The sequence below is a fragment of the Plectropomus leopardus genome, chromosome 12 (genome assembly GCF_026936395.1).
Source record: "Plectropomus leopardus strain MGB_pleo_1.0 chromosome 12, ASM2693639v1, whole genome shotgun sequence".
NCBI classification, from domain to species: domain Eukaryota; kingdom Metazoa; phylum Chordata; class Actinopteri; order Perciformes; family Serranidae; genus Plectropomus; species Plectropomus leopardus.
The window spans coordinates 5298522-5324701 of record NC_142187.1 but is presented as its reverse complement, the minus strand read 5'-3'; the positions used below and the strand labels follow the sequence as shown (position 1 = coordinate 5324701).

General features: G+C 39.0%; 1 pseudogene; it reads left to right on the top strand.

Moving 5' to 3' along the window:
- The first annotated feature begins 5499 nt into the window (after positions 1–5499).
- LOC148188033 (general transcription factor II-I repeat domain-containing protein 2 pseudogene) overlaps positions 5500–26180 on the top strand; it is a 62207-nt pseudogene continuing 41526 nt past the window's right edge.

Here is a 26180-nt window from a genome sequence, read left to right as displayed (position 1 = left end):
TGTTAAAAACAGTGAGAGCACACGTGTGATAAAAATGAGTGATGAGAGTACCTGAGCAGCAGAGGTACAGCGGACAGAAGCCAGAGCGATGATTGAGCTGCGAACAGTGAACGGGTAAGGAAAGGGGGGGCTATTCATTCAGCTCTGGAATCCAGGTCCCTTCTCTCATTACTGGATCAAAAATGAAACCACATTCTGAAACGATCCTCCCTGGTGACCTTGAGCCGCCTGGCGCTTCCCACCTCAATTTGTATTTATCGGCAATTGCTCCTAAGCCCGACCGGCAGTTACTTCGCACTACATCAAAATGGCATGTAGGGGCACAACACCTCATTCAACCACTGTGGAGTGCAGAGGGGATGGAGGTGAAACAGAGACAGAGTGAGAGGATGAAAGAGAGAGAGCAAGGTGAAAGGTGAGCCGGCAGATTATGAATATTGAATGCTTAATGTAATTTCCTTCATCTGAGCATGTGTGTGTCTACACTGTGAAGGGGATATCAGCGGCTGAAAAGATTCACAAGGGGCCCAGCTGTAGAAAATTGCTTGAGACCTTAAACTACTCCAACATGGCCCCTGCACCCCAACAACACACATTACTGCATGAACTGATGCTGTACAGTGTTGTGATTCATTTTACTGTACACCCTTAACCCTTCTTCTCCATTTAAGATTCTTTTTTACTGCATGCACCTTTCCACTTGAACATAGATTTCCTCATTTCTTGTCAGTACTCCTGTGTAATAACATCAGTGTGTGTTTCATAATTACCTTATGATGCGTTGAATTTAGGGTCGTCCAAAAAGAGCGTGCAAAATGGTCAAGGGAGCAATTCAAATCTTGGGTTATGCTAGCAGCATGGCTCTAGGGATGCTAAGGTAGGTCTTTCAGGAACAAACAAGGTAGCAGGAAACACACATCCAAAGGACTTCTACAGATGCAGGATCAAAAAAGTCAAACAAGTGTAAGAATCAAGCAAAAGATCCACACACTGTATTTAAAGCTCCCAATATGTTTTAATCTTGCAGCGTCTCAATCAGAGATCTTTATCAGCCATTTTAAAATCATGATCACAGAGCAAACAATATAAAGGCACAAGCAAATTCATTTCTCAGGTGATTTTGATCTGCTTGATTAAGAGACATTCCACTCTCAGGCTGAGACAATCTGATTGGGCCAATCAGAGCAGAGCTGACAGGCACTCTCTGAAGCTGGGAGTATTTTTGCCAAAATACACTAAATACAACCCATCAAAAGTACAATATACTGAATACAACACATCAGAGGTACAAGAGTAACAATACAATCAGATGACAGTGGAATGTCTCTCTTTTTTGAATTCTTCATTCACCTTACAGGGATGTTTTCTTCAGAAACTGAGGTAACTCACAGTTAGTAAGTGGTTAACAAATCGTTATTATGCATGTAAAGAATTTTGTTAAGCTATGTAAAGATCATTTGTATAAATGATACACAACAATGGTCCTGGTCAATTATTTTGAATGAGTTAAGCCACAAATGCATAGTTTACCTGAACAATATAATGCAGTCCAATACAATGCCCTTTCAATGGATCATATCATTGTAACTATGTTCTGTCATGTATTTGGTTTAATGTTGTTTTAATTTAAGAAGAATTCACCTCTATGGCAATTTTTCAAGTTAGCAGTTGTGACAACTGCTAAGGAGAGACATCTCCAAGGGAGACATCTGTAATTAAGGGCGAAGCATGAGAAACACACACTAGTGTTGCAGGAAGCGGGAGAGAGTTGTTACTTCCAGCCTCATCATCGGCTCAGTTTGTTGACAGACTGACCTACGGGTGCAGCTGCCGTCTCTCCTGCTGGTTTGTGCTGAGATGCTCCATGGCATGGATGTTAATGATGGTGATGAAATGACTTATGCCTTGCCCGAGATGCCTTGCCACCAGAAAAAATCAATGATTACCCTTCAAGCATTTGTCCATACATTTATTGACTTGACTTCAAGTCAACACACGGATATAGTGAGGTAACAGCAACTTAATGCTCAGCCTAAATAACTCCAAACTACGTAGATGTATAGCCTTACAGTATATCTTTACATAACAAATCCCCAAACGGTTCAGTATATACAGTACAGGAAGTATCAGCCACTGCTGCCTCTGGAGCTACAAGTTTGCAATAAACAAAATTTTATATTGAAAGTTGCGGTCAAGTTTGATCAAATACAGCAAAGTGACCAGTAAGGTATTCTCCAAGTTGAATTACTTCCCCAAAGTTTTTTACTGTGCATATCTTGTATACAAGTCCCCCCAAAAACGGCTTTAATAATGGTATTTGTACAGGAATGCACGCTGTGGAACACAGATGTATTTTTGATCCTCTTTGCAGGCTCTCAGAAGTGTGTTCACACACGCACACTTGTCTGAAAACCCTCTGAAGCCTCAGATGTTCTACACCACAGGGTTTGCGTGGGTATTTCTGGACTGCGAGGTGATAATTACAATTTGCACTCTGCAGGCTGCTGCAGAGACCAGTAGGAGGCGTGATAGCAAGCAAAATACAAGTAGAGATAACCACAGGGTTCATATGAAGGCCTGGGAGAGAAACAAGTACATGAAAAAAGTTGTTCTACAAAAGCTGTATAAGACACAGAATAAAAGCAAGCAATAAATGTGAGAGAATACAAGTGTCACTATTTCTTTTTCATCTGAACTTTCCAATGTGAGGTGTCTGAGGTAAATTACAATGGAAAAACTATTCATCAATAAGGGGGACTAGGTGTCATATTAAATTGTGTTGCCATCACTTCATTGAAAATCATTATGTCAATAGTTCTGCAGCCCCAATAAGACCAATAAAGGCATCAATATTTACAGCATCCCATTAAATGAAAATGCTGAGTACAAACCACATATTAATGTTTTTGCATTTGTTTTAGGGGGAGATCATCTAAATAAAGAATATGTTACATGGTGTAGCAAAGTTCAATCAATACTTGTGAATATGAGCTCATCTCTCAAAGCCGAAAACCAGAGAAGAAAGTTTCAAACTTATGATGTCATCAAGTATAAAGTCTGAAGTGGCTCCATAAACAATGAACAATGCGTTTCAGCTGTGAGTCACGTATGTGCATGGCTATAACACGTGACAAAGCATGTAATTGACAACCTAGGAATGAAAAATGCTGTGCTCTCAGTCTCATCTATAACATCTTTCCCAATTCGTTGTCAATGGAGCAGTTCCAAACTTTGCACCCGATGACATCACTGTTTTGAGATTTAGTACTCTAGTTTTTGGATTTGGGAAAGAATTGTTCATGTGTACTAATATGTGGGGATTTTTTTGGTCTTAAACTATAGGAGTAATATGTATAAATTCTGAAAATGGGTGCTTTTCCTCTTTGAGGTGTGCTCAGATTGAACCTGGAGTGGGCGTCAGACGTGACTGCATACAAAGTAAATGGGCAGACATGAGCTTAAATGGACATTAGCTTCAAGTGAATGTGCAAACTGAGGCAAAGGCACAGCCGTGCATGTTGAAAATGTTTCACCTCGAGTGAACTTGATGAATCAAGCATCACTTCAGAAACAAGAGGAAAACGAGAGACTGGAGACAAATAGAATGAAATGGAGTTTCTGGTGAGTTCAGAGCTGGCACACAAAACACACACCCAGGCATACACATTGTTGCCAATTTAACTGTCATGCTAGATTTAGGTACTTTTAAGGCCCCTTTGTTTAAAAAAAAAAAAGCGCCTGGTAACATATAATGATTTTTTGGAAGGACCTACATTATTTTTCCTCAAAAAGTGATTTGCTAGTACTATTCCATGAATCTCTACATTCACTCAGTTCACTTTATTTAAACTATTTAACATGAATGTTTATCTTTTTTTAAGTTTTATTTTAATTTTAACTTCTTTCTTGTAAAACATGCTGGACTGCATTTCTTTCTGTATGAAAGGTGCTATACAAATAAAGTTTATTATTTTTATTTATTTATTTTTAATTTTTTCATGTGAATCACTATCTACAGTTGACTTCCACAGTCAACTAACATTCGACTTCCACAATTAATTCCTATAGACAAGTCTATAGCCTACATACACACAATTTCACATCCATACAAAAAAAGTGCTTGTCTTTATTGAAGGTTGGGAAGACACAAAAGTAAAGCCAGAGCCTGGCAAACTTGCGCAGGTTCAGACTCTTGAATCCTCTCCACAGAGCTGACAGATTCATCTCGCATCATAACAGGAAACAAAGCTTTCTCTGACTTTTGCATCGCTGTGTGCAGTCACCAGGGGTAACTGCATAGACTGCATTTAAAGATGGATGAGGCATCTCCATATATTTCCACTGTACAATGCTGAAGCCAAAATCTGCTGCCAAGTTGCACTGGTGACATTTGGCGTCAGAGTCTTTGCTATAGCAGACTTACATAGAATCAAGTTCCTGCCATATACCTGTCCAACCAGTGGTGAAGCAGATGGTATACGCAAGTATACGAACCAACACTGAACGAAAAGGACCTGCATCCGGAAAGATCCAACAGTATACAAGTTTTGGATCTGTCAAATATCCATAACATTTTTCAGAGTATCCTGGAAGATCTGATCTGTAGCAGATCCATAAATATGATGTTTTACGCATATGATATCTTTGACATATCTGTTAGTATACCAGATTTGTGTATCACAAAGATTACAGATCTGGAAAAAATACCATCAACAGATTTTCAGGCAACTGCAGATACAAAGAAATTTGACTGTTACGGTGTTCTGAACCGAGGACGAGGGAGGACCCAGGAGCAAATACACAGACAGGTGGAAGGAACAATCAACAGGGTTTTTATTGGTTGTAATGAGTTAGGAAGGGAATGGTGATTGGGGAAGGGATCCAGGATTCGTGCAGGAGGAAGTGGCTGGTGAGGCTTGAAGCGATGGTGAGGCTGGTGAGGCGGTGAGTAGTGGATATCTAGAGGTGCAGGAGGAGGCGAGGGACTGAGCACGAAGGTGAGGGGCTGGGCAGTGCGACACAGGAGATCGGTGACGGGAGGCACTGGAGGAATACACAAAAAGCACAATGAGCAAAAATAGTGAGACAAAAAGTTTTCTAAAAAGCACAAGAAATAATCTCGAGAGAGATGGACCATCTACCACTTGTGAAGTGGAACAACAATCCGGTGCTGAAGAGACATGAGGAGTATTTAAGCCAGGCATGTCAAACATACGGCCCGCGGGCCGGACCCGGCCCGTTGGATGATTTAATCCAGCCCGGCATAAATTTCTGAGTATGTCAAAAAAAGAAGCGAGTCTCTTGCTCATTTCTATCAAAAGTTGTGATTTTACACTAAATGTGTAAAAGCGCTCACGTCCAGCATGCGGCACTGACACGAGTTAGTCACAGAAAATAAACATTCGCAACGTGATGTGTCCAAGTAAAAATGAAACTGGCAATCTTGCTTCACCATTCACCGCTACTAAACAAGTTATCGGTCAACACACCCTTCCCAAAATGGCACTGTCAAAAAAAAGAAAAGTGGACACGGAGTACAGAGTTTTCCAGGAAAAATGGACTGAGAAGTATTTATTCACAGAAGTGAATGCAAAACCAGTGTGCGTGGTATGTAATCAGCAAGTTGCAGTGTTCAAAGAGTTTAATATTCGGCGCTACTATGAGACTCATCATAAAGACAAGTATGACCTCTTGAAAGGACAAATAAGGAAAGACGAGATAAACAAATTGGTCGCTGGTCTGAAGAAACAGCAGTCTACTTTTACGCGCAGCCGCGATATCGCTGATGGGGGTGTAAGAGCCAGCTACATTATTGCCAACGAGCTGGTGCAGGCATTCAAGCCATTTTCTGATGGGGAGTTTGTAAAAACATGCATGCTGAAGGCTGCAGAAGTCGTGTGCCCTGAAAAGCGACCTGCCTTTGCCAATATTAGTCTAACGAGGAACACTGTCGCAGATCGGGTGACAGAACTCTCAAGTGACTTGAGCAGCCAACTGAAAGAGAAAATCAAGTCATTTATCGCATTTTCAATTGCAATAGATGAGAGCACTGATGTCACAGATATTGCTCAACTGGCTATATTCATTAGAGGTGTTGATGAAACTTTGACCATCACAGAGGAGCTGCTTGAATTGGTGCCCATGAATGACACCACAACAGCAGATGACATTTTCAGCGCTCTCGTTGGAGCGCTGGACAAGGTGGGAGCGGACTGGTCCCGTGCCGTGAGCCTGGCTACCGACGGTGCGCCATCAATGGTCGGGAGAAAGGCAGGCATTGCCACAAAATTCCGGACAAGAGTTTTGGGCATTTCACTGTATTTTGCATCAGGAGGCGTTATGTTGCAAAACACTGCAAATGGACCATGTTATGAGTGTGGTTGTGAAAACTGTCAATTTCATCAGAGCGCGCGGTCTAAATCACCGTCAGTTTGACACATTTCTCAGTGATAATGACATTCATGCTGGCCTACCATACCACACTGACGTGCGGTGGTTAAGCAGAGGTGCAGGACTCAAGCGCTTTTTTGAGCTACGAGGGGAAATTGGACAGTTCATGGAGAAGAAGGGACGCCCAGTAAAGGAACTTAAATGCAAGGAATGGGTGCAGGATCTTGTGTTTATGGTTGATATTACACAACACTTGAATACACTTAACACTACATTGCAGGGCCGTAACAGAGTTGTCACTCAATATTACGACAGCATAAGTGCGTTCAAGATGAAACTGTCACTGTGGGAGATGCAGCTATCCAACAGTGACACCGCACATTTCTCTTGTCTCACAGCTGTGCGTCCGAAGGCACCAGACCGTCCTGATAATGATTTGGATAAATATAAAGACAACATAACAGATTTGCTGCGAGAGTTTGAGCAGAGGTTTCAGGTATTCAGTGAACTTGAGAACAAATTTGGCTTTTTTCGCTCACCATTTACAGTGAAGCCTTCTGATATGCCAGCTGACATTCAACTCGAGCTTATTGACTTGCAGTGCGATTCCGCTATGAAGGATAAATTTGGGTCCGTGGGATTGGATACGTTTTATCAATATCTCGTGCCAGGTTACCCCAAATTAACAGCCATAGCTGCAAAGGTTCTATCCATGTTTGGGACTACTTATCTTTGTGAACAGGTGTTCTCCGTAATGAACAATAATAAAATAAAGCAGCGCTCAAGGTTAACAAATAAACACTTGAATGACATTGTTAAATGTGCTGCTACTCAGGATTTGACACCTAATATCGATGCACTTGTGAAGGCAAAAAGATGCCAAGTTTCAGGAGCCAGCAGCAGCAAGTAGACTGCAGGAGTGCAGTGAGAGAGAGAAAAAAAGTGTGATGACACAAAATTTGTTTGCACTCATGAATACAGATCATTAAAAATAAGATTAATCTGGTTTCATATTAAAGACAATTAATATTGTGCAGTATATTCTCAGCTTCAGTAGGCCCAGCCTAGTAGTTTGATCTGATGTAGTCTAATCTTATTGCCCATGCAGTGCTATAACTTTTTATTTTATTTATTTATCTAATTTATTTTATTTTATTTTGTATTTCTTTTTTTATTTATTTCAAAGCAGTATGACAATTAAGGTGAAAATATTTTTTTCATAGCTCCCACTTGAGTTTGTTTAGTGTGGTGAGTTGGTTCAGGTGTAAAACTGCATTCATTCAACTGTTAAAATAAACCAGTTGTTAACAGATTCACCGCCAAACATGAAAATCTTTTTTTTTTTCCATTGTTTGTGAATAAATGTGTTGTGCTTAGAAAAGATCCCTTGTCATCCGTGATTATAATATGTAGGGTAGGCTACAAATGTAGGCTGAATGATAAAGCATAGTACTGAAAAACAAAGCTAAATATTTGGAGTTGACATTCTTTTACTGATCCGGCCCACCTGAGAACAGAAAGTCTGGATCCGGCCCCAGAGCCAAACTGAGTTTGACATGCCTGATTTAAGCTTTGTTTGATTGCCGATGAGACGCAGGTGGGGAAGTGTGCCCAGAGCTCCAGCACCAGGAAGCCACGCCCAGTCCCTGCAACACAGAGGACAAAGAGGAAAAAACACCAAACATGCATACACACAGTCCCAAGTACTCCACAAAACAACATAAAACAACACAAAACACCACAGTACCCCCTTTCTAATATATACATATATATTCACAGATCTGCAATACTGTTTCAGATGGCCAAAATATCAGATCATCTATGGTCGAGTACAGATCTTTACACAAGCATGTTAGGCATTACATGTTAAACATTAAACTAATTTGTCAAAGATACTAATGTTGAAATAATTATCAATAGTATAATTTGTTAGAAATACAAAGTGAGGTTTCCCTTACCCCAAAAATCTTACAAAGACAAAGGCGATTACAGCTAGCCTGAAAGATCCATTAGTATACAATTTTATCTTTTACATATCCATAGATCATCTGTTGCATAAGCTTCTGGATCTTGTCCATATACATATCCTATAAGATACCAGTTATACTGTATATATATTTCATGAATATTGCACAGATAGATAGATGTCATGATTTTTCACGGTCCAATCCTGTTTATGGATTACATGCACAAAGTACCTATACACCTATATGCGTTAGTTGTAGAGAGATGTCAGAGTGATGGAGCTGACACATAGTCAGAGCTCCAGGCAGTTAGAGCCTTGGTGCTTTGCCGAAGAGCACCTCAGCAGTGTCGAGGAGGTGAACTGGCATCTCTCCAGTTACCAGTCCACACTCTGTAATGTAGTCTAAACTGGACTATGTTATCAAATAGTTAGTGAGATGCAGTGCTGGATACTAATGAAATATTTACTCCATCTTTTACTCTTTGACAACAAGTATATTATGCTGGTTTGCTACATAAGCAAAACATGGCAAGCTAATATTTGAGCATAAACATTAAATTGTATAGTTCAGGACTCACAGGTTGGTATGACATACAAGCAAACAATTTAAGTTGTCGCAGTTACAAAAGTTAAAATTGTCTGTTTTTTCAGGTAAAATGAATTGTTGTTTATACATTTAAAAATCTTAAATTATTAAAAGTTCTTTTCATCTATAACCTACAGATGGCTGAAAAGTAAGCTGGCGGATTCCACGCCATGACGGCTGAGCTACTGCCATCCAGCGAGATCTACAAGAAGTAAGTGTTGTTTTTTATTTTTTCTCAATCTCTATTCTCATGGGACTACCCATCGTGCACCAGATGTCTTTATTTTGGGGGGGGCTAAATCTGGTCCGCTTAATTTAGCCCCCAAAAAGACTTAATAAACTGGCTGGGTGACTTGGTCCTAATTTAGTCCAAAAATGGAGGTTGACAATTGAGCTGTGAGACTGTGAGACTACTTTAGACTGTCTGACTTTTATTTTATTTTCTATTTTGTTTATTTATTTACACCATTAAAGACAGTTAGAAACTCAACTGGGCTTGAGAAATACCTCACAGAAGGGAATACAATAAATTTCAATACAATAACTTACAATACTTGGTCCTAATTTAGCCCCCAAAAAGAAGTTGAAATTAGTAGAAATTAGTCTATGTTAAGACCATCTGACTTGGCCCTAATTTAGCCCAACAAAAGACAATGGAAATTAGTCTATGTGTAGGTTTTCTGTTTTTGTTCTGATTCAGCCCACAAAAAAGACATTGAAAATTGGACTATGGTCTGACTTGGTCCTTGTGTAGCCCAAAAATAGACATTAAAAATTGGGCTGTGTTTAGACTTTTTGTCATACAGCAATGAAAATAGGATCTCATAAAACAAATGTGGATGTTTTCAGAACATTTTGATTGCTGTTTAAATACTTAAATATTCAATATAAATATACACACTGCTTATGGCTATTCTCTGGATGACCACTTTAGCTCATTTTAGGTCAGTTCCAATGTTATACATTTATATCCAGATGTGTGTGTGTTTTTTTGTGGGACAAACTCAGACTGGCCCCGCCTACTGCGCATGTGGGTGATAGAGGGATAGCATCAGGCACATGCTGTGAACCGGCAGGTTTTGAACTTTCTGGAACTTTCTGGACCTTAGCTCGGCGGACCCTTAACTGTCTGGACCTTAGCTAAGTGGACCATTAGCTTTCTGGAACTTTCTGGACCCATTTACTCCTTAAAAAGGCATCCTTTTCATTTGGTGAGTATTTCAGAAGTTTTCCAACATTTTCGGTGTCATTATTGCGGTTAGAAAAGGCAGTATTTTTTTTCTTTTTATTACTGATGTATTTGAAGCAATAATGTTATACTTAGGTGAAAAGTGTTTCTCAGTAATTGGAAAACTAGTATATTTTGGACAACTTGAAACTATTTTTAGTAACATAAGTACCACTGACATGAGCCTGCTTGATGCAGTGCTGCGTCATGGTTAAGCTAAGGGTACATTGCTAGCTAACGAGCTACTGTAACTTTAAAGTACCATTAGCTAATAGTGGAACAAAAGGAGGGAGCTCTCTTTAAAAAAGTAATAGTATGGTATCTATCTGCAGGCTTGCGGGCAGCAGTCTCAGGAGGACCCTCGTTTTTTGCATTTTAACATTAGCCTATATGCTAACGCTAGCTTGCTGCCATGGACAGTTTAGGCTTTACTATTTAACGTAAGCTGATGACTTAAGACAGATCATGACACATATTTATCTTTGGAAATTTATGTGGGCTATTTGAAAAAATTAATTAACATTATAGTTACTGAATCAACAATTAATATTGATGATCTTGGCAAAATGAAGCTATGTCTTCATTGAATTACTTTAAACTATTGTCCCCAATATTTGTGTCTCATTTTAAACAAATTTAACTTAATTCATATTCAGTACTTATGGTCTGTTCACAGTCCATCTTTAACATGTGGAGTGAATAAAAGCCCATATCCAACAGCCAAACAGTGCGCATGTACGGAAAAAGGAGGGTCCTAGACCTGGGGTCCTGAACCTGCGGTCCTGCAAGCCTGCAGATACACCTTTCACCAAAAAAGTGGGGTTTGCCCTGGGGGCGTTCATGTTCAGCATGCCGGATGTGTGTTCCCATCAGCTGGCGTTGAGAGGCTCTCCTCCCTTGTTGGTTAAACTCACAAGCCATAACCTAAAACACTGTTTGTGAACTTAATATTTACCTTGACTCCATTAACAAACGTAAAAGAGATCTCATGCCCAACATCAGACAGAGATGATTTTGTAATTTTTTATGATCATATATTCATGAAGAAACACTCGGTTTTTAGAAGGTCCTCTAGAGGGTAGGCTACTTTTACCATGCAAACAAACCACAATCACTCTCAACTTCCATACACTCAATCACATATTAAACATTTATTGATAAGGTGAGGTTCACTTAAAATTGGTGACAAACTGATGTTGGGGTTTTATGATTTAAGCTTAACCAATGTAACGTATATTTTACCAAGCCTTTGTTTCCAAATGAAACCTGACAGTGTAAAGATAACTTCTTAACAGTTAGCTAACATTAGTTATTTTCATCTACGCTTTTAAGGAAGTAGGGGAATAAGCCCAGTCATGAATGTATTATAAATATTATGTCAAAGAAGCTTTTGCAAATTACATTGCTGGCTAAGTAATTCAATAACATTAGCTAATGGAGGTTATTTTGGTAAGCAAGAAGGCTGAGGAATAAATTAATAATCATAATATCAATAATATTAATACATAAATCAATAAAAGTCTTACAATAAAATAAAAAATAAATAAATAATGGACACTGACAGAAGCCAACAAACAAACCAAAAAATCACACTTATATCACATCACAGGGTTTCACCACATAAAATTTTGTAATAGTCCAAAAATATGTTGCTTTTTTCTTTATTTGTAAAAGCAAGAGAGTGAAGTGTTAAGTTTACATCCATCCAGTTAAGATTGAAAGAGGGCTATGAACCTATTTTTTTTTTTTATGGATAAAGAATTTCTCCATTAAAATAAAAAAACTAATAACACATTTCAAATCATCATAGATTAGATAGATTACATATTTAAGGGTAAATATAAATTTGAAGAAGAAATTCTCAATTTTTTTAAACAGACATCTTGGACCTGTTTTTTCTTCCAGTCTGCAGATGAAATCCATAATTGGCAATTTTGGAAATTTGACCATCAGTGTAAGTGAGGATGCAAGCTGCATGGCCACTTAATTAGCTACACCTACAATCTAACGCAATCCAATAGAACAACGGCTCTGCATAAATCCTGTCCTAAAGAGTAACAACAACCATTAAAAAAAAAAGAAGAAAAGGATTTTATTCAGAAGGCTATTTAACAGAGATCTAAGCAATTAGATGCGGCCAGAACGTAATCAAAGGCTAATTTTGAAGAAATTGATTGATTGAAAAAAAAAATGCAATTGAAATTTGTGACAGACCGCCTTATAGGACACGCATATGTGGGATATGCAGAGACTGAATAAAAATAAGTCAAGAAATAACAGAGGACATGAATAGGCACATTATGCAATTAAAGCAGGAATTTCACATATAGAATTGAGTCATGAAATGCTCTTAATGAGCTTGGTTTTATTTCCCCTTTTCATACTGTGAATAATAAACATGTAGCAGCCTATCATTTTAATTTTGAAAAAGCTTGTTTTTTACTTGGACTGACCATGTAGCAGAGCCTAACATATTCTGATAATTATTTGATATAGTTCTACTCTCAGAACTATTTCTTGGTATCGGTGATCCCACTCCTCACGTACAACCTAGCACTATTTTTTGTTTGTGTGCTGGAAGTACAATATTACGTTGTGTGCAGAATGAAGGTAGCTAAAAATTTCAACTGCTTGCTAGCAAGAGAAAATGTAACTCAAAAAGTCTAAGAAACTTGCCAGCGAAAATAGGGCATTCATTGAAGACTGGAGAGACAAGTGTACGTGCATCCTATCTGGATTTGTGAATGCAAAGCTGGTGTGTCTTATTTGCAGTGAAGCTGTTGCTAGGTCCAAAGAATATAATCTTAGATGGCAAGTTAATGGATGGTATCACTGCCTCCATGAAACAAGTGCCTCTTTCTGTGAAGTCCGCTACCTACTGCATAGACGTGCTGTCGAATGCTGTCCACGGAGTTATTATCAATGGTCTCAGTCAGGCCAATTACTTTTCCCTAGCTAGTTCATAACTCAGGGTAATCTATGTAGTCTGTATTTTAACAGTAATGGGCTATTTGTCAGATAATTGCCTCACTGTGTCATTTATGTCGGATTCAGCTTTGCTTGCGCAGATTTTGGTGTCAGTGTGTTTCATAAAAATTAAACTGAATGACCGTTGTTACTGTTCACACGTGTGGCGCCATGGCCCACAGTCACATAAGTAAAATACTGTTTAAATGATTGACTCAACTGGTGCTGTTTCTTTTATACCACATATCACATGTCGCTATTTCAGCACCAGGCGCTGGCCACTACAGTGCAGCCCACCATGTCTGTCATTCACTCTCACTCTCACTCTCAACATGGATAAAAATATAATCATTATTCTTCAGACAGGGGTAGATTGTCTGTGTGGACATTATAGCCTATTTGTGGGACTGTCAGTCCGATGTTGTAAAAAAAAAAAAAAATATCAGATTATCAAAATAATCTGGTGGGCCAGATGTTATTGCTGGAGGGCCAATGTTTGACCGTGGACTGGATGTTGCCGACCACTGCTATATAACATGATGGAAGAAATACAAGAACCTGCTCATGAATGCGCATGCCAGGAAAAAAAAGTTTTAAAAGGCACTGGATTAATTAATCTAAAAAAAGGGCCTTAATTGGTATTAAAATCTCTCCCATACATTGGCAGCTCACCTGTAACCTGCACGTGCGTTGGCTGGCAGTGGAGGCTACTACCCAAAAAATAAGTAATAGAATATGTTTTATGTTTTTTTCTTTTATTTATTTTGTTTTAATCAATTAATTTATTTTTTGGTTATATATTTAGTTGATATCCCCCCTTTTTGTTTTTGTGTTCAGATGACGTGATGGGGGGATACCTGAAGTTTTTGTTTTATTGTACATAGTTTTAAATAGACACATTTTGTTTGTTACATCAATAAATGTTTTATAAGTACTTCTTTATCAGTTGTCTCATTTTGAGAGAAAAAAATCAACCTCATTATCAACCATGAATTTATGATTATACAATTACTGTTACAAATTAAGTATTATATTGTCAGTAAATTTAAGTTAAACACAGCCATCGCTTATCCTGTGCCAATGCGCTCCATGAAACACAGATGTGGGGGGGTAACTTTGACATAACACGAGGTCCCCTAGGTAGTAATAGTTCTGTGCGAATGGGCCTTATGTCTGTGTTGTGTTTTTGGCCGCTGTGCCATGACTATCCCTCTATATCTCCTTATTCTTTGTCTTTCTATCAGTTCACACTCCGTAACATGGTCCACGCTGGACTTCTGGACTCCAACTGAACAACCTCTGATTCCCACACCAGACTGCTGCCAAACTAGATCTACGAATAGTAAGGGACATTTTTATTTTATTGAAGTCTGTGTTGTGTTTTGGTTGGCCGCCATGCTGACTGATCTGTTTGATTATTGATTGGCCACCGTGCCATGACCATCCATCTCTCATCTCTGTAACTATCCCTTATCTCTGTTTATTTCTCTCTATCTCTCTGTCTATCTCTATACCTCATCCCTCTTTATTTATATATGGCCGCTAGTGTCATAACTATGTCTCTATATCTCCTCTGTATTAGCTGTGAGATATAAGTGTCATTTACATTTTGCCACCTTAGAATTATGAGTTTCTATTAGGGCTGGGCGATATATTGATATAAAAATTATATCGATATATTTTTAAATGTGATATGGAATTAGACTATATCATATATATCGATATAGTTCAAATTTGCGCTGTGATCCTTGCTCTGCTGAGCTGATGACCTGGAGCTCTCTGCACTGCTCCGCGCGCCCCCTCCCCTGTCCCCGCCCCTCCTCTTTCGTGCACGGGGGGGGAGGGGCAGGGATAGACACTCCGGCACTCTTCAACAAGCATGGAGGAAGCAACAACGGCCGCAGAGCGCGCAAAGGAGGAATTGGCTAGTAAACGAAAAAGCAGTGGCTCAGTAATTTGGAGATGGTTCGGTTTTAAAGTATCAGATGAGCAACAAAATCACATTATATGTAGGGAGTGCGGTAAACAAGTTACAGCCAGGGGTGGAAGCACTACAAATCTTTTTCACCACCTAAAACAGTGGCACAAACTGCAGTATGAAGAGTGTGTGAAGCTGCGCGCTGCAGAAGCCCAAGCCGCAAGCCATCCACAACCCGAAAAAGCTCCAGCCCCGAAACAAAGCCCTCTGCAAGCCTCATTTTCCCGCAGTGTGCCTTATGAAAAGAAAAGTGACAAGTGGTGTACTATAATGAAAGCGGTGTCCTATCACATTGCTAAAGATATGGTCCCTGTTGCAACTGTGGAACAAGTCGGATTCAAAAAGCTACTGAAAACTATGGACCCGAGATATGAGCTTCCCAGGCGCAACTACTTTGCACGAGAAGCACTGCCACAAATGTACACTGATGCTGCCCTTACTAGGGTTTGTCATATTTTGTTCTTTTGTAATGTTCATTATGTGCATCTGTGGATTTGTCAGAAAGGAGAAGAAAATCTGTAATTTGATTTCAATAAGCCATTTATAGTTGTCAAACTAAAAAAAAAAGTTTATGGTACTTTTCTCATGAATAGATTTATTTCAGAAAAAGATTGGCCTATTTTATTTTATAGGCTATTTTCATTTAAGATATATTTTTATTTAAATGTGCACGGAGCTTTAATTTCAAAAAAGGTACTCCTGTTGTTATACAGTATTTATGTTTAAATTTTATTATTTGAACAACTGAGCATTTTTTTCATGAACCAGGTGAAGAAACCTGTTTATTATTTATTCATTTGATTTTGCCACTGTTCACTGACATAGCCAGTTTCAATTAAAATACTTGTGACATGTCATATTTAGCTTTGACCTTGACTGAACATTTGCTCTCACTTTGCGGAAAAAATATTGGGATATATATCGTATATCGATATTCAGCCTAAATATATCAGGATATGACTTTTGGTCCATATCGCCCAGCCCTAGTTTCTATCTCCTTTCTGAGCGGTTTTGAGATATTGAGTTTCAAAGTTTTGCATTCATATTTGCAAAAATTATAAGAATGTTTTTTGTTTTCTAAGTAAAAAGTCCAAAAATACATATGAATTTTATGAACACCTCACATAATGTTAAGTTGTCACAGAATAAGAATAATAACTTAGACAAAAATGTGATATATAATGCTGCGGTGGTGTTTTGTGTTGTGTTTTCTTGGTTTGATTATCTGTCACTGCTGCCATGCCAGGACTATCTGTTGTCTATCTGCTTGGATCTATTAGTTTAGATCTATATGATACAATAATTGTTGAAGTTGAATATTACACTCTGTTATTATTATTTATACACACGCACACATGCACACACAGGACCTATAGACATGCATGAGTTGCAGGTAGATGTTAGACTGATAGAGCTGAGACATACTCAGAGCTCCAAGCAGTTAGAGCGTCAGTGCCTTGCTCAAGGGCACCATGCTACAGTTTCCATGTCATGTCCCTGCAGACTGAGCTATCGCCGCCCAGCAGGATCTACAAAAAGTAAGTGCTATTTTGCCATTTTGATGCCCATTAGTTGCACCAGCGGTTGATGGTCAAAAAATATCTCCAGATCCTAGCAATGGGATCAATGCTTGTTAAACCTGAATGTCCCACTTTCTATCTCTAAAAATACAGATGGTGTAAACCGTGTGTGTCGGGTCTTTGAACTTGGTCAAAAGCACATTTGATGATACCAAGCAGTATAACAGAAATATATTAGCAACACATACAAAGTCAGTCAGCCCATACGAACTCTGTCTCCATAAGCCCACTCATAAATTCAGCAATTTCAGCACAGTAGACTTTTTGGACACCCTGAAGAGTTTGTCCATTGAAAAGCTCAGCAGCAGTTCGTGAACTTGAAAGTGGAAAGATGACTCAGACAGAATGAACTTTGCTGCTTTTGCCATTTTGCCAGTTGGACTTTCATGAAAAGATCATTTTCTTCATCTCTCCCTCATCCAGTCAAACACTCAAACACACACACTCACAGGCTATAGGTCACCTCATGAAGCCAAAAAACTGTCATGTTGCTTTCACAAGTCATCTGTTAGTGATGGGGAACAGACCCGGCTGCTCCACACTGCCCTGACTGCATCTGTAGCCTTCTTCCCGTCATCACACCATGTTTGAGTGTGGCTTTTATCACAGTAAGGCTGTGTTAGGTCAAGTATTAGTTGTTGATGGCAACTGAAATATACATAGTACACACTCTCCATCCATTGAAACATAGACTAATTAGCTTCTCAGCTCCTGGTTGTCAATATCAATAAAATCAAGATAAATCAAATGCAATGGAGGATGTATGTTTTAGATCCTATTTGCATTTTTATGCCTAAACATCACTGGCATCAAGCTTCACTGGCTAGCACCTGTCTTTTATGTGTTCAAATACACAGCTATTTTATAGCCCTTTTATATGCCCTTAAAGAGGCATGACAGGCATGGCATGACTAACACAACAGAGTTGGCCTCTAGTGTGACGTGCAACCTAGGGCTGCAACAATGAATCAAAATTGATTATAATCGATTATTAAATGTGTTTGCAATGAATAAAATCATTGATTTGTTGTGTTGTGCGGTTATTACGTCACTCGCTGTGTCGGGGGACAGTTCGTGTCATATACAGACGGGAGAAGCCGGTGTTTTAAAGAGGCACAGCGGAGGCAGAGAGAACGTTTTGTATGAAAACTTCAGAAGTTTGGGAGCACTTCATGTTATGCAAAACAAGGAAGTGTGTTAGCTGCAAAATATGCAAAAGTGACATGGCACGGCACGCAAGCACGACAGTTATGATGCAGCATCTAAAACGAGAGCGAAAGTGAGGAGGAAGAGAGCTTAACAGCAAGGTATGTCTCGACAAAAAACGACGGATGTTCAGTTTTAAAGTAAGGAAACATAACGGTATTTTGTAAAAGCGGTCAACATTTAGTTTTTGAATTGTTTCATATTTGATTTTGTAGTTATTTATTATTTCTAATTTAATATTATGTTGCTAATATATGCTGTTCATGCACTGCACTTTTTGCACTTTTGTCAACGATAATCTGTTTTTGAACAAAGTGATGGGAGAAAAAATGCTTATTTTATTATTTCTATTTCATTTTTAAATCTGATTCATCCATTAATCAAAAAAATAATTGACAAATTAATCGATTATCAAAATAATCATTAGTTGCAGCCCTGGTACAACCTATGCATGAGCAGCACTTCCTACACAATAGCAAGGGTAAAACACTGCAATATCAATCACTGTTCCTGTTATATGGTCAGATGTCAACAAAAGCACATGCTGGCATTTACGGTTCTGATGGACAGATAAATAGATAGAGATGATGATTAAAGTGAAATGAGGAGAGGTAAATGGCACTCAAAGAGTATGGTTCTTCACAGAAGTGAATATTACACCCAAACCCATTCACATAAGCTCACACAAACTGGGTGTGTGAGAGCCTTTGATGAATAAAATCAGTTATTTTGCCTGAGTTTGTAATTAGCCAGTTCACACCAAATGGCTTCAAATAACTTCCCTTCAGACAGACTGAGGGCCAAAAAAACAGGATTAAGATTCATTGGCTTTTAAGTTGTGTTTGCAGATGGGATAAAGAAAACACTGTGTAGAGATTCTGTTTGATACTAACAAATGGCTAGTAATCTGATAGTGAGCTATTCACACACAGGGAAACACACACATAGTTGGCAAAACCTTGTTTGATCAACTGTAGTTCAATAAATATAGACTGAGGATCTGATTTACATCTTTACCAAAGTGCCCGTGATGATCTAAACATGTCCATTGCATTGTCTTTGAAGATTCTGCCTATCTTATAACAGCAACATTTTTACACTCTAAAAACCTTCAACCGGTTCTCAGTACCTTAATTAAAAATCTTGTAGGTGTTTTTTGTATTTAACAGTTATGTGGTCTCCCAGAGAGGAACTGCCCATGGGTGAGATCCCTAAGATCTTATGGAATAAGTCCATACCTTCAAAGGCCTTTTTTCTGTTTGCATTCACGCTGCTATTACGATTGCTGAAGTGATGTAAGCTGGCTGGCTGGCAATTTGTCACTTTTGCTTCGACAGTTCAGATTCTGATCGATTTTGCATATATGCTCAGTAAAGCCTGGAATTTCCTGTCAGTCCACTCCACAAAATAGCTTTTGCAGCATTGGCTCATATGTACAACCCAGTGACTGTAAATCAATGGCAATGCATCTCTGCTTCCTCCTGTTTAACAAAAGTAAATGGTATATGGTAAATGGACTGTACTTGTATAGTGCTTTTCTAGTCTTATTGACCACTCAAAGTGCTTTCACACTACATTGTCACATTTACCCATACACACACTGGATGTATTATAGTAAAATCTGGATACAACTGTGGGGGCAGGGCCTCATTCATTCCTATGAGAGTTGCTCAGTGGTGCATGAAGCGGAGAAAGCTCTTTTTCTGGGTTTAGAAGTTTAGAAGTAGAAGTTTAGGGTGTGTAAAATACCCGGATCTACTAGCCCGTAGAGCATGCGTAGTAGAGATTAACGACAGCTGAACGCTGTCGAATGCTGCTGAGCACGGCGGAGCAACCGACTTCCAGATTAATGCCTCAGCTAGCTTGAATGGCGGACTAAAACATTTAATCTTGTGGCTCTTTTAGACTTTCCAAATGTTATCGAACCAGATGGTTTACATCCAGACAGGGATAGAAGACATTTTTGGGGGGTTTTGATGCTTACAAGAAATTATTTACTGATTTACAGACATCTCTTAAGCCATATGAGGAATGGGGAAAAGACTTTCTGGGCCAGTATTATCACGTGACCAACTCATACAGTGTAATTCCACTTTCAGCCACTATGTAAGTTTTACATCAACGCATGGTGCACTTCCTGGGGGCTTGACACACATTGGTGGCTGAGGCTACTGTGCAAGGTGCCACCTGCTACTCAGTAATTATTCACACGCCCTCACACTCCGATGGCGCGGCATCAGGAGCAATTTCAGGTTCAGTATCTTGCCCAAGGATACTTCGACATGTTGCCCAGACAAGCCAGGGATCAAACTACTGACCTTCCAATTAGAGGAGGACCTGCACCTCTGAGCCACAGCCGCTTCAAAAGTGAAGCCAAGCTATTGTGTGCATGGCATCTTGCACTGATGACCTAATTGTAGCCAGCGTGGGTGCAGTTGCAATCTCCTCATTATCAAGTTCCCGCTCACATACACCTGTCCAATCACAAACAGCACCATTATTAAACAATGAATTGGCACAGCTGTCGCTTACCATGTCAAAACCCCTTTTTGTTGCATCAAATAGTAATTCAAAACAAACAAAGGAACAAAGGAAAAGAACTTGAAAATACATAAGTGTAGTGGACTGCCTTGGCGTGGTCTTTACATTTTCCCTCTGAGGAACTCCAGAGCTCAACTTTCCCTGTACACATGGGGGACACGTCAAGAGAAACTGTTTTATGAACCCAGAGGAGTTAACAGAGGGTTCTAAATTAACTTTGTTGAGACTCCCCAGTTAACATCTGCAAACAGGTTCTGCTTTTAAGCCACTAAAAGTATCAGCCTTTGACGCTTTCCTCCTCAAGATGCCATGAGAGATAACAGTTTCGCGGGGTCTCTTCCAGTTAACACCAGGGTGTTAAGACATCCAAATGAACTCCTGAGGTCATTCAGACCTACAAGAACAGTGGTTTGTCTCTTGTCTTTGACACAAAGACTGAAGTTTAGTGTAGAGGACTGGAGACACATTCCTACCAAGAATTTGAGAAGGGCCCACAAGATTAAATGATGATCCTCATTCTGAAATTTAATCCTTTGTCTAACACATGTTCTCCCCTCTCATGTCCTCTTCCCCCCCTGGGATGACAAAGGCAGGACATGTTCTAAACTCATTCTACATTCTTTTGTTAAGACCAGCATTCAACATGACCACTTGGACAAAATTGTGAATTATGGTAAACCTAGTTCCCTAATCTTTCTCCTACGTAGGCCAAAGTTCATCTCTGTGTTTTAATGAGTAAGTAGAACCAACTCCCATGTCTGTATTATTTAATTTGAGGGAGTTAGGTAAAATCATATTTTATTCCTTTTCTGTGATGGAGCCATACTGCCATCCATTGGCCTTACTTATGCGTAATTTAATAATCAACTTTATAGTTCTATTGTGTTTTGCATTTATTGTATAATGTTAAACGGTAATCCCATATCTAAGTAATTACTAAGTTCTTTACGGTCCATTGGATAACGGTATGTTATGTATGATTACTTAATAAGGTTAAACCAAAGATCTTCAAAGCTGAGTGTTACATTCATAGTTGCCTTTAGGTCTTCTAGCATGTGTTCGTAATTATTGCAATAGGACCATAGTGGTGATGAGATACGTGACTTTATATGTGACGGATCAAATTGAGTAATCCATCACAAAGTAGCTACGAGAAATAAATCTCTCCTAAAACACGTTAGGTCTTCTAAAACAAAACGCCAGATGTGTGGTCGCTCGGCGCGAAGGTTTGCTACCCCACCTCCCATTCACACCCCAAAATTCATAGATTAAAACTTAGTGAGCTCTCAGCTCAGCCCTTCCTTCTACTTTTCCTTTCACAGCGGCGCTTCTTGTGTATCCTCGCTCGCACCTTTTTCTTTTATTCAATTTTACAAGAGGAGCCGCAATAGCTTACCAGAGCAATGCTGAACTTTACCTTTTGAAGCCATTTTCTTTCTAAATCTCTTTGATGCTTTTCTTTATACCAGTTTTTGGTCAGTAAAGATACTCTTGCAATTCGTTTTAAGTAAACTCCAATTAATAATTTAAAGCGTCTTTGTCAGACCAATGGGACTACTTTTATTATTTATGCGAGTTTTAATTCACTAGTACACTCGGCGATCCGCCGTCAACTCTGCCACGGATCTAGAAGCAACATCTGCTACACAAACTATCAGCATCCGTTGCCTGCCCTTAAAGACTTTGTTCATAGACTTTTACCGGTTCACGGAGGCGGACACCGAGGCCAGTTAAAGACCGCCACACACCGACTCCACCTGCCCGGCTGCCGCCGCCTTTCAGCGGGTCACCTCGTCTGGAAGACACGCAGCAGCTCTCCCCTGGAGTGACGCGACGGCCTGGACCTCCCCAGAGAAGTCTAATCAAGTTGGCAAAAGTAGGCAGAATAACATCTTCTAGTGATCAGAGTTGATGTTGAATAGCTAAGCTTTAATGCCAATTTCCTAATTCTAATCTACCGTTCAGTTCATCCACGCTTTAGACGGTCACATATTTCTACCCACTATCATCTTTAATTAATTATTTACATCACCTGAACATACATCACTTAGGTTCCATTTCATTTGCTCACTGTCCCTTATATGTCATACTACTTCCTCTATTTACTCATCATTTTATTAACCTAAATTAAATATTTCATTTATCGCCAAGTCGTTGTCTGTGGATATTATTTCATGAGAGAAACAAGATCACTGTATACAGGATAAACGGTACAGATTATGAGATTGATTAAATTGATGACTTGATTGAAACTGTGATGATTTAAAATTTAATTTTCTCCTAAATGGAGAATGGTGCCCCTTTTACTTTAATGAGTGCAAAATCCAAATTCTAACGTAGTTATTAATAACCGCTACATCAGTGTGATAACAACGACCTAAAGTGACAGAAACCATCTTTGAGAAAAATCTATTTGACAAGTACTTTGATATTTTAATTTGATCAATGTCCGATCTGCTAAGATGGAGATGTTTTGGCTTCACTTATGGGGAGCTGTCATGTCAGCCCGTTTCATCAAATATTGCTGCTTGGTCAGTGATATTGGCGTCGAACACAGACGCAAAAAGGCACCTTCCACAGCGTCAGTTACCAACTCTCACGGCGGTAAGATAGGACATGCGGGGATGTCAGTTTCTATGCAGCATGGTGGCACTTATCGCTGTGGTATGATACGCCCCTGTACACCATCTGTTTGGAACACGAAATGTAACAAAACAAGGAGCTAGAAAGTCCCTATAGGGAGGGCAGGGGAAGTGGATGGATCAAAGAAACCCTGGACTTTCACATGTTTGCTCTCAATATGAATATAGAGCCAAACCATAATGTTACTTTCAAAACCTAACCACCTGCTTTAGTTGTGCAATGAAATAAGCATAAATACAAGGTGGTCTACAAATGTTGTATGCTTATGTTTGCATCTAAACAGTAGACACTATGCATTTCCTGTGAAGACAGAAGTGCATTTTGAAAGGATATAATGCATGACTGTTTTAAGTTTTCTCCCTCACTTTTCAAGTGCAGCAGACACTTCATTCTCTTCCTCTACCTCTTCTGCCAAGCTCTTAGAAGCTGTCAAAATGGTCTGTTTGAGCTCCTCATCATAACAATTTGAGATTTTTTTCACAAGACAGGTGAAAACATAGATTTTTGCCTCATTTTAACCAAATTCATTCCCTTCATAGCAGCAAAATGCATTACACAATAAAATAACCTTGAAAAAACTCACTAGTCTAGCAACAATGATGCCACAAACAACATAATGCAGCATTCCCACTCTGTAATACAGTACTCACAATACAGTACACCAAGTTTAACTTTCAATACAATTTAAACAAAGTTTCTTGTGTCATTATGCTGAAATTATGTTGAACATTTGCAACAAAGTAAAAAGAAAAAAGATTGCCAAAACATCCAACTCTCAACCACTGAGAATGATTTAGTAATTGGCTTTGTCTTAAAAAAACAAAAACAAAAAACTACCTCTTTTGCATTTCTTTCCCTCATTACTGTTAAACAAAACAAACAATATTAATGATTGGAGCCAAAATATCAAGTAGTAAACAGAAATAAACATATTCAGAAATAGGCACATTCTAATTAACAGTTTACACCTTTTGATTACAGCAGTGGAGTAATTCTTCACTGCTGAGCTTTGGGTCTCTCTCCATTCAGACTTGGTCAGTTGAGCATTGGTTCAGCATAAAATAAAAATGTGTTAATGAAAGAATTTGTTGTAGAGGCTCTTGTTCTATCATCAAAATTAAACAAGTTTAATTTAAGTTTAAAGGGGTTTTTTGGACAAAAGGCCACTGATGGGCCGCACAGATTCTTTGTCCACAAGCAAAATATTCAGATCCACTCAACAGTTATGTCCATCATTCGGACTATCTGCACTCAGTCACCCTTTTGTTTTACTGTAAAAAAACAAAACAAAACAGAGTTTGAAAAAGAGTGGCACTGTACAGCAATGTTTGAATGAGCAGGTGAAGTTATTGCATGAGGACACACCTACAGGCTACAAAAATGTTATACACACTGAAAGCAGAGGGCAGTAACAGTTGATGATGTCCGAGGACAGATAGTATTATGTTGAAAAGTGGTGGTGTCTTTTTATTACAGATTTGCACAAGACTTAAGCAATGTTATTGAAATGTTGATAAAACACAATTGCGAGATGAGTGCGTAGTGTTGTAGTCACTACCATACTAACCCAGACCGGGACTTGACCCAGACCCGAGTTTGCTGTAACTGAGACAAGACCAAGACTTCAAGAGGTTAAGACCGAGTCAAGACCAAGAACATATATATCGGGACAGCTATACATACACCAGCTGTGAGTTTTAGAAGAGCAAATACTACCTGAGACAAGCTGGTCAACAGCTATCTGCCCAGTTGACTCAATCATAGACCATAAGGACTCATCAACTGCAAAACAATGCTTATACCACCTACAATGCATGACTGGGGGGAGCAAAAAGAAAACTGAACGAGAGAATCGCTAAACAAAAATATGCAATCAGCACAGGAAATGAAGACTACCCCATGAGTAGCTGGACTACAGTCCATATATGATGTAATGTAATAGTGTTCATCCCCCGATCCCTTACACCCATTGGTCATCTTTGTTTTCATTACAGGTCATTAGCATCTGTGAAGCGTCAGAACTAATACTCAGTATTCATGAACCCTTTACAAGTGTTCTGATTTTTACTTATTTATTGATGTGATGTGTATAATTATGCAACCTGTGTCCGATGTTGCTCATTGTGTGATGAATTTGCTGGTCTTGAGCACACTGGTGCTTTCTTGGAGTTGACCTGATTGGGTGCAAAGTAACTTCTTTGATTGCACCTGCGACAAATATCACATGCTCCTCTGATTGCCTGGCACCTGACATCAGCCTTGGTATATCTGTGAGCTCCCAAATGTTTTTTACGCCCTAAAGAAGGCTGTAAGTTGACAAATGAAGGCATCAAGCCCATTTATTAAAGGCTTTTTAACTTTTGCAAAACAGTGTACCTTGGAATTTTGTGGTTTTGACTATACTGCACGTAAAGATATGTGGTCTACAGTCACTAAATGTCCTTAGCTAGATGGATATTCGAATCTTCAGCAAGTCTATGCATAAAAAGCTTTTACTGACAATAAGGAAAACATAATTTTACTAAATTCTGAGCCATTAAATTGTCAGTGCTTCCATACCGCATGGCCTTGAAGATAAATGAATAAATGCAACGATACAGGAGCCAGAGCACCAGAGAAAGAAATAGCATTCATTTCACATTCCTTGTGAATACAACATTTATTAATCTGCTTCCTTACTTTTGAGGCCACAGCTATTCAAGGGAAATTAAAACTTTTCTGCTGATAATGAATAGGACTTTTATTCAAATTCAAACTCTTGACATTTTATTATTTCTTAGTGAATTCTCCCCCTCTTGGCAGATCTGCTGTAAAGAAAAAAAAAAGAGGAAATCAAACATGCCAATTTTAGTTAGATTGCGTTCTCGGGTGATGTCGCCCTCAGGCTAACTTTAAATATTTTAATATCTACTCATATGCCTCCAACTTCCCCAATATTAGGAAGTACACTAAGTGGCTGCATGTACTCTGTTTAAAGCTTTTAATATGACACTGTACTGCTGCTTTAGGGTTCACTTTAGATGTCTGTTGAACAAATGGGTTACAGCAAAGGAAAAGATGACGTTTAAATTCACAAAACATCTTTTAACGGACTT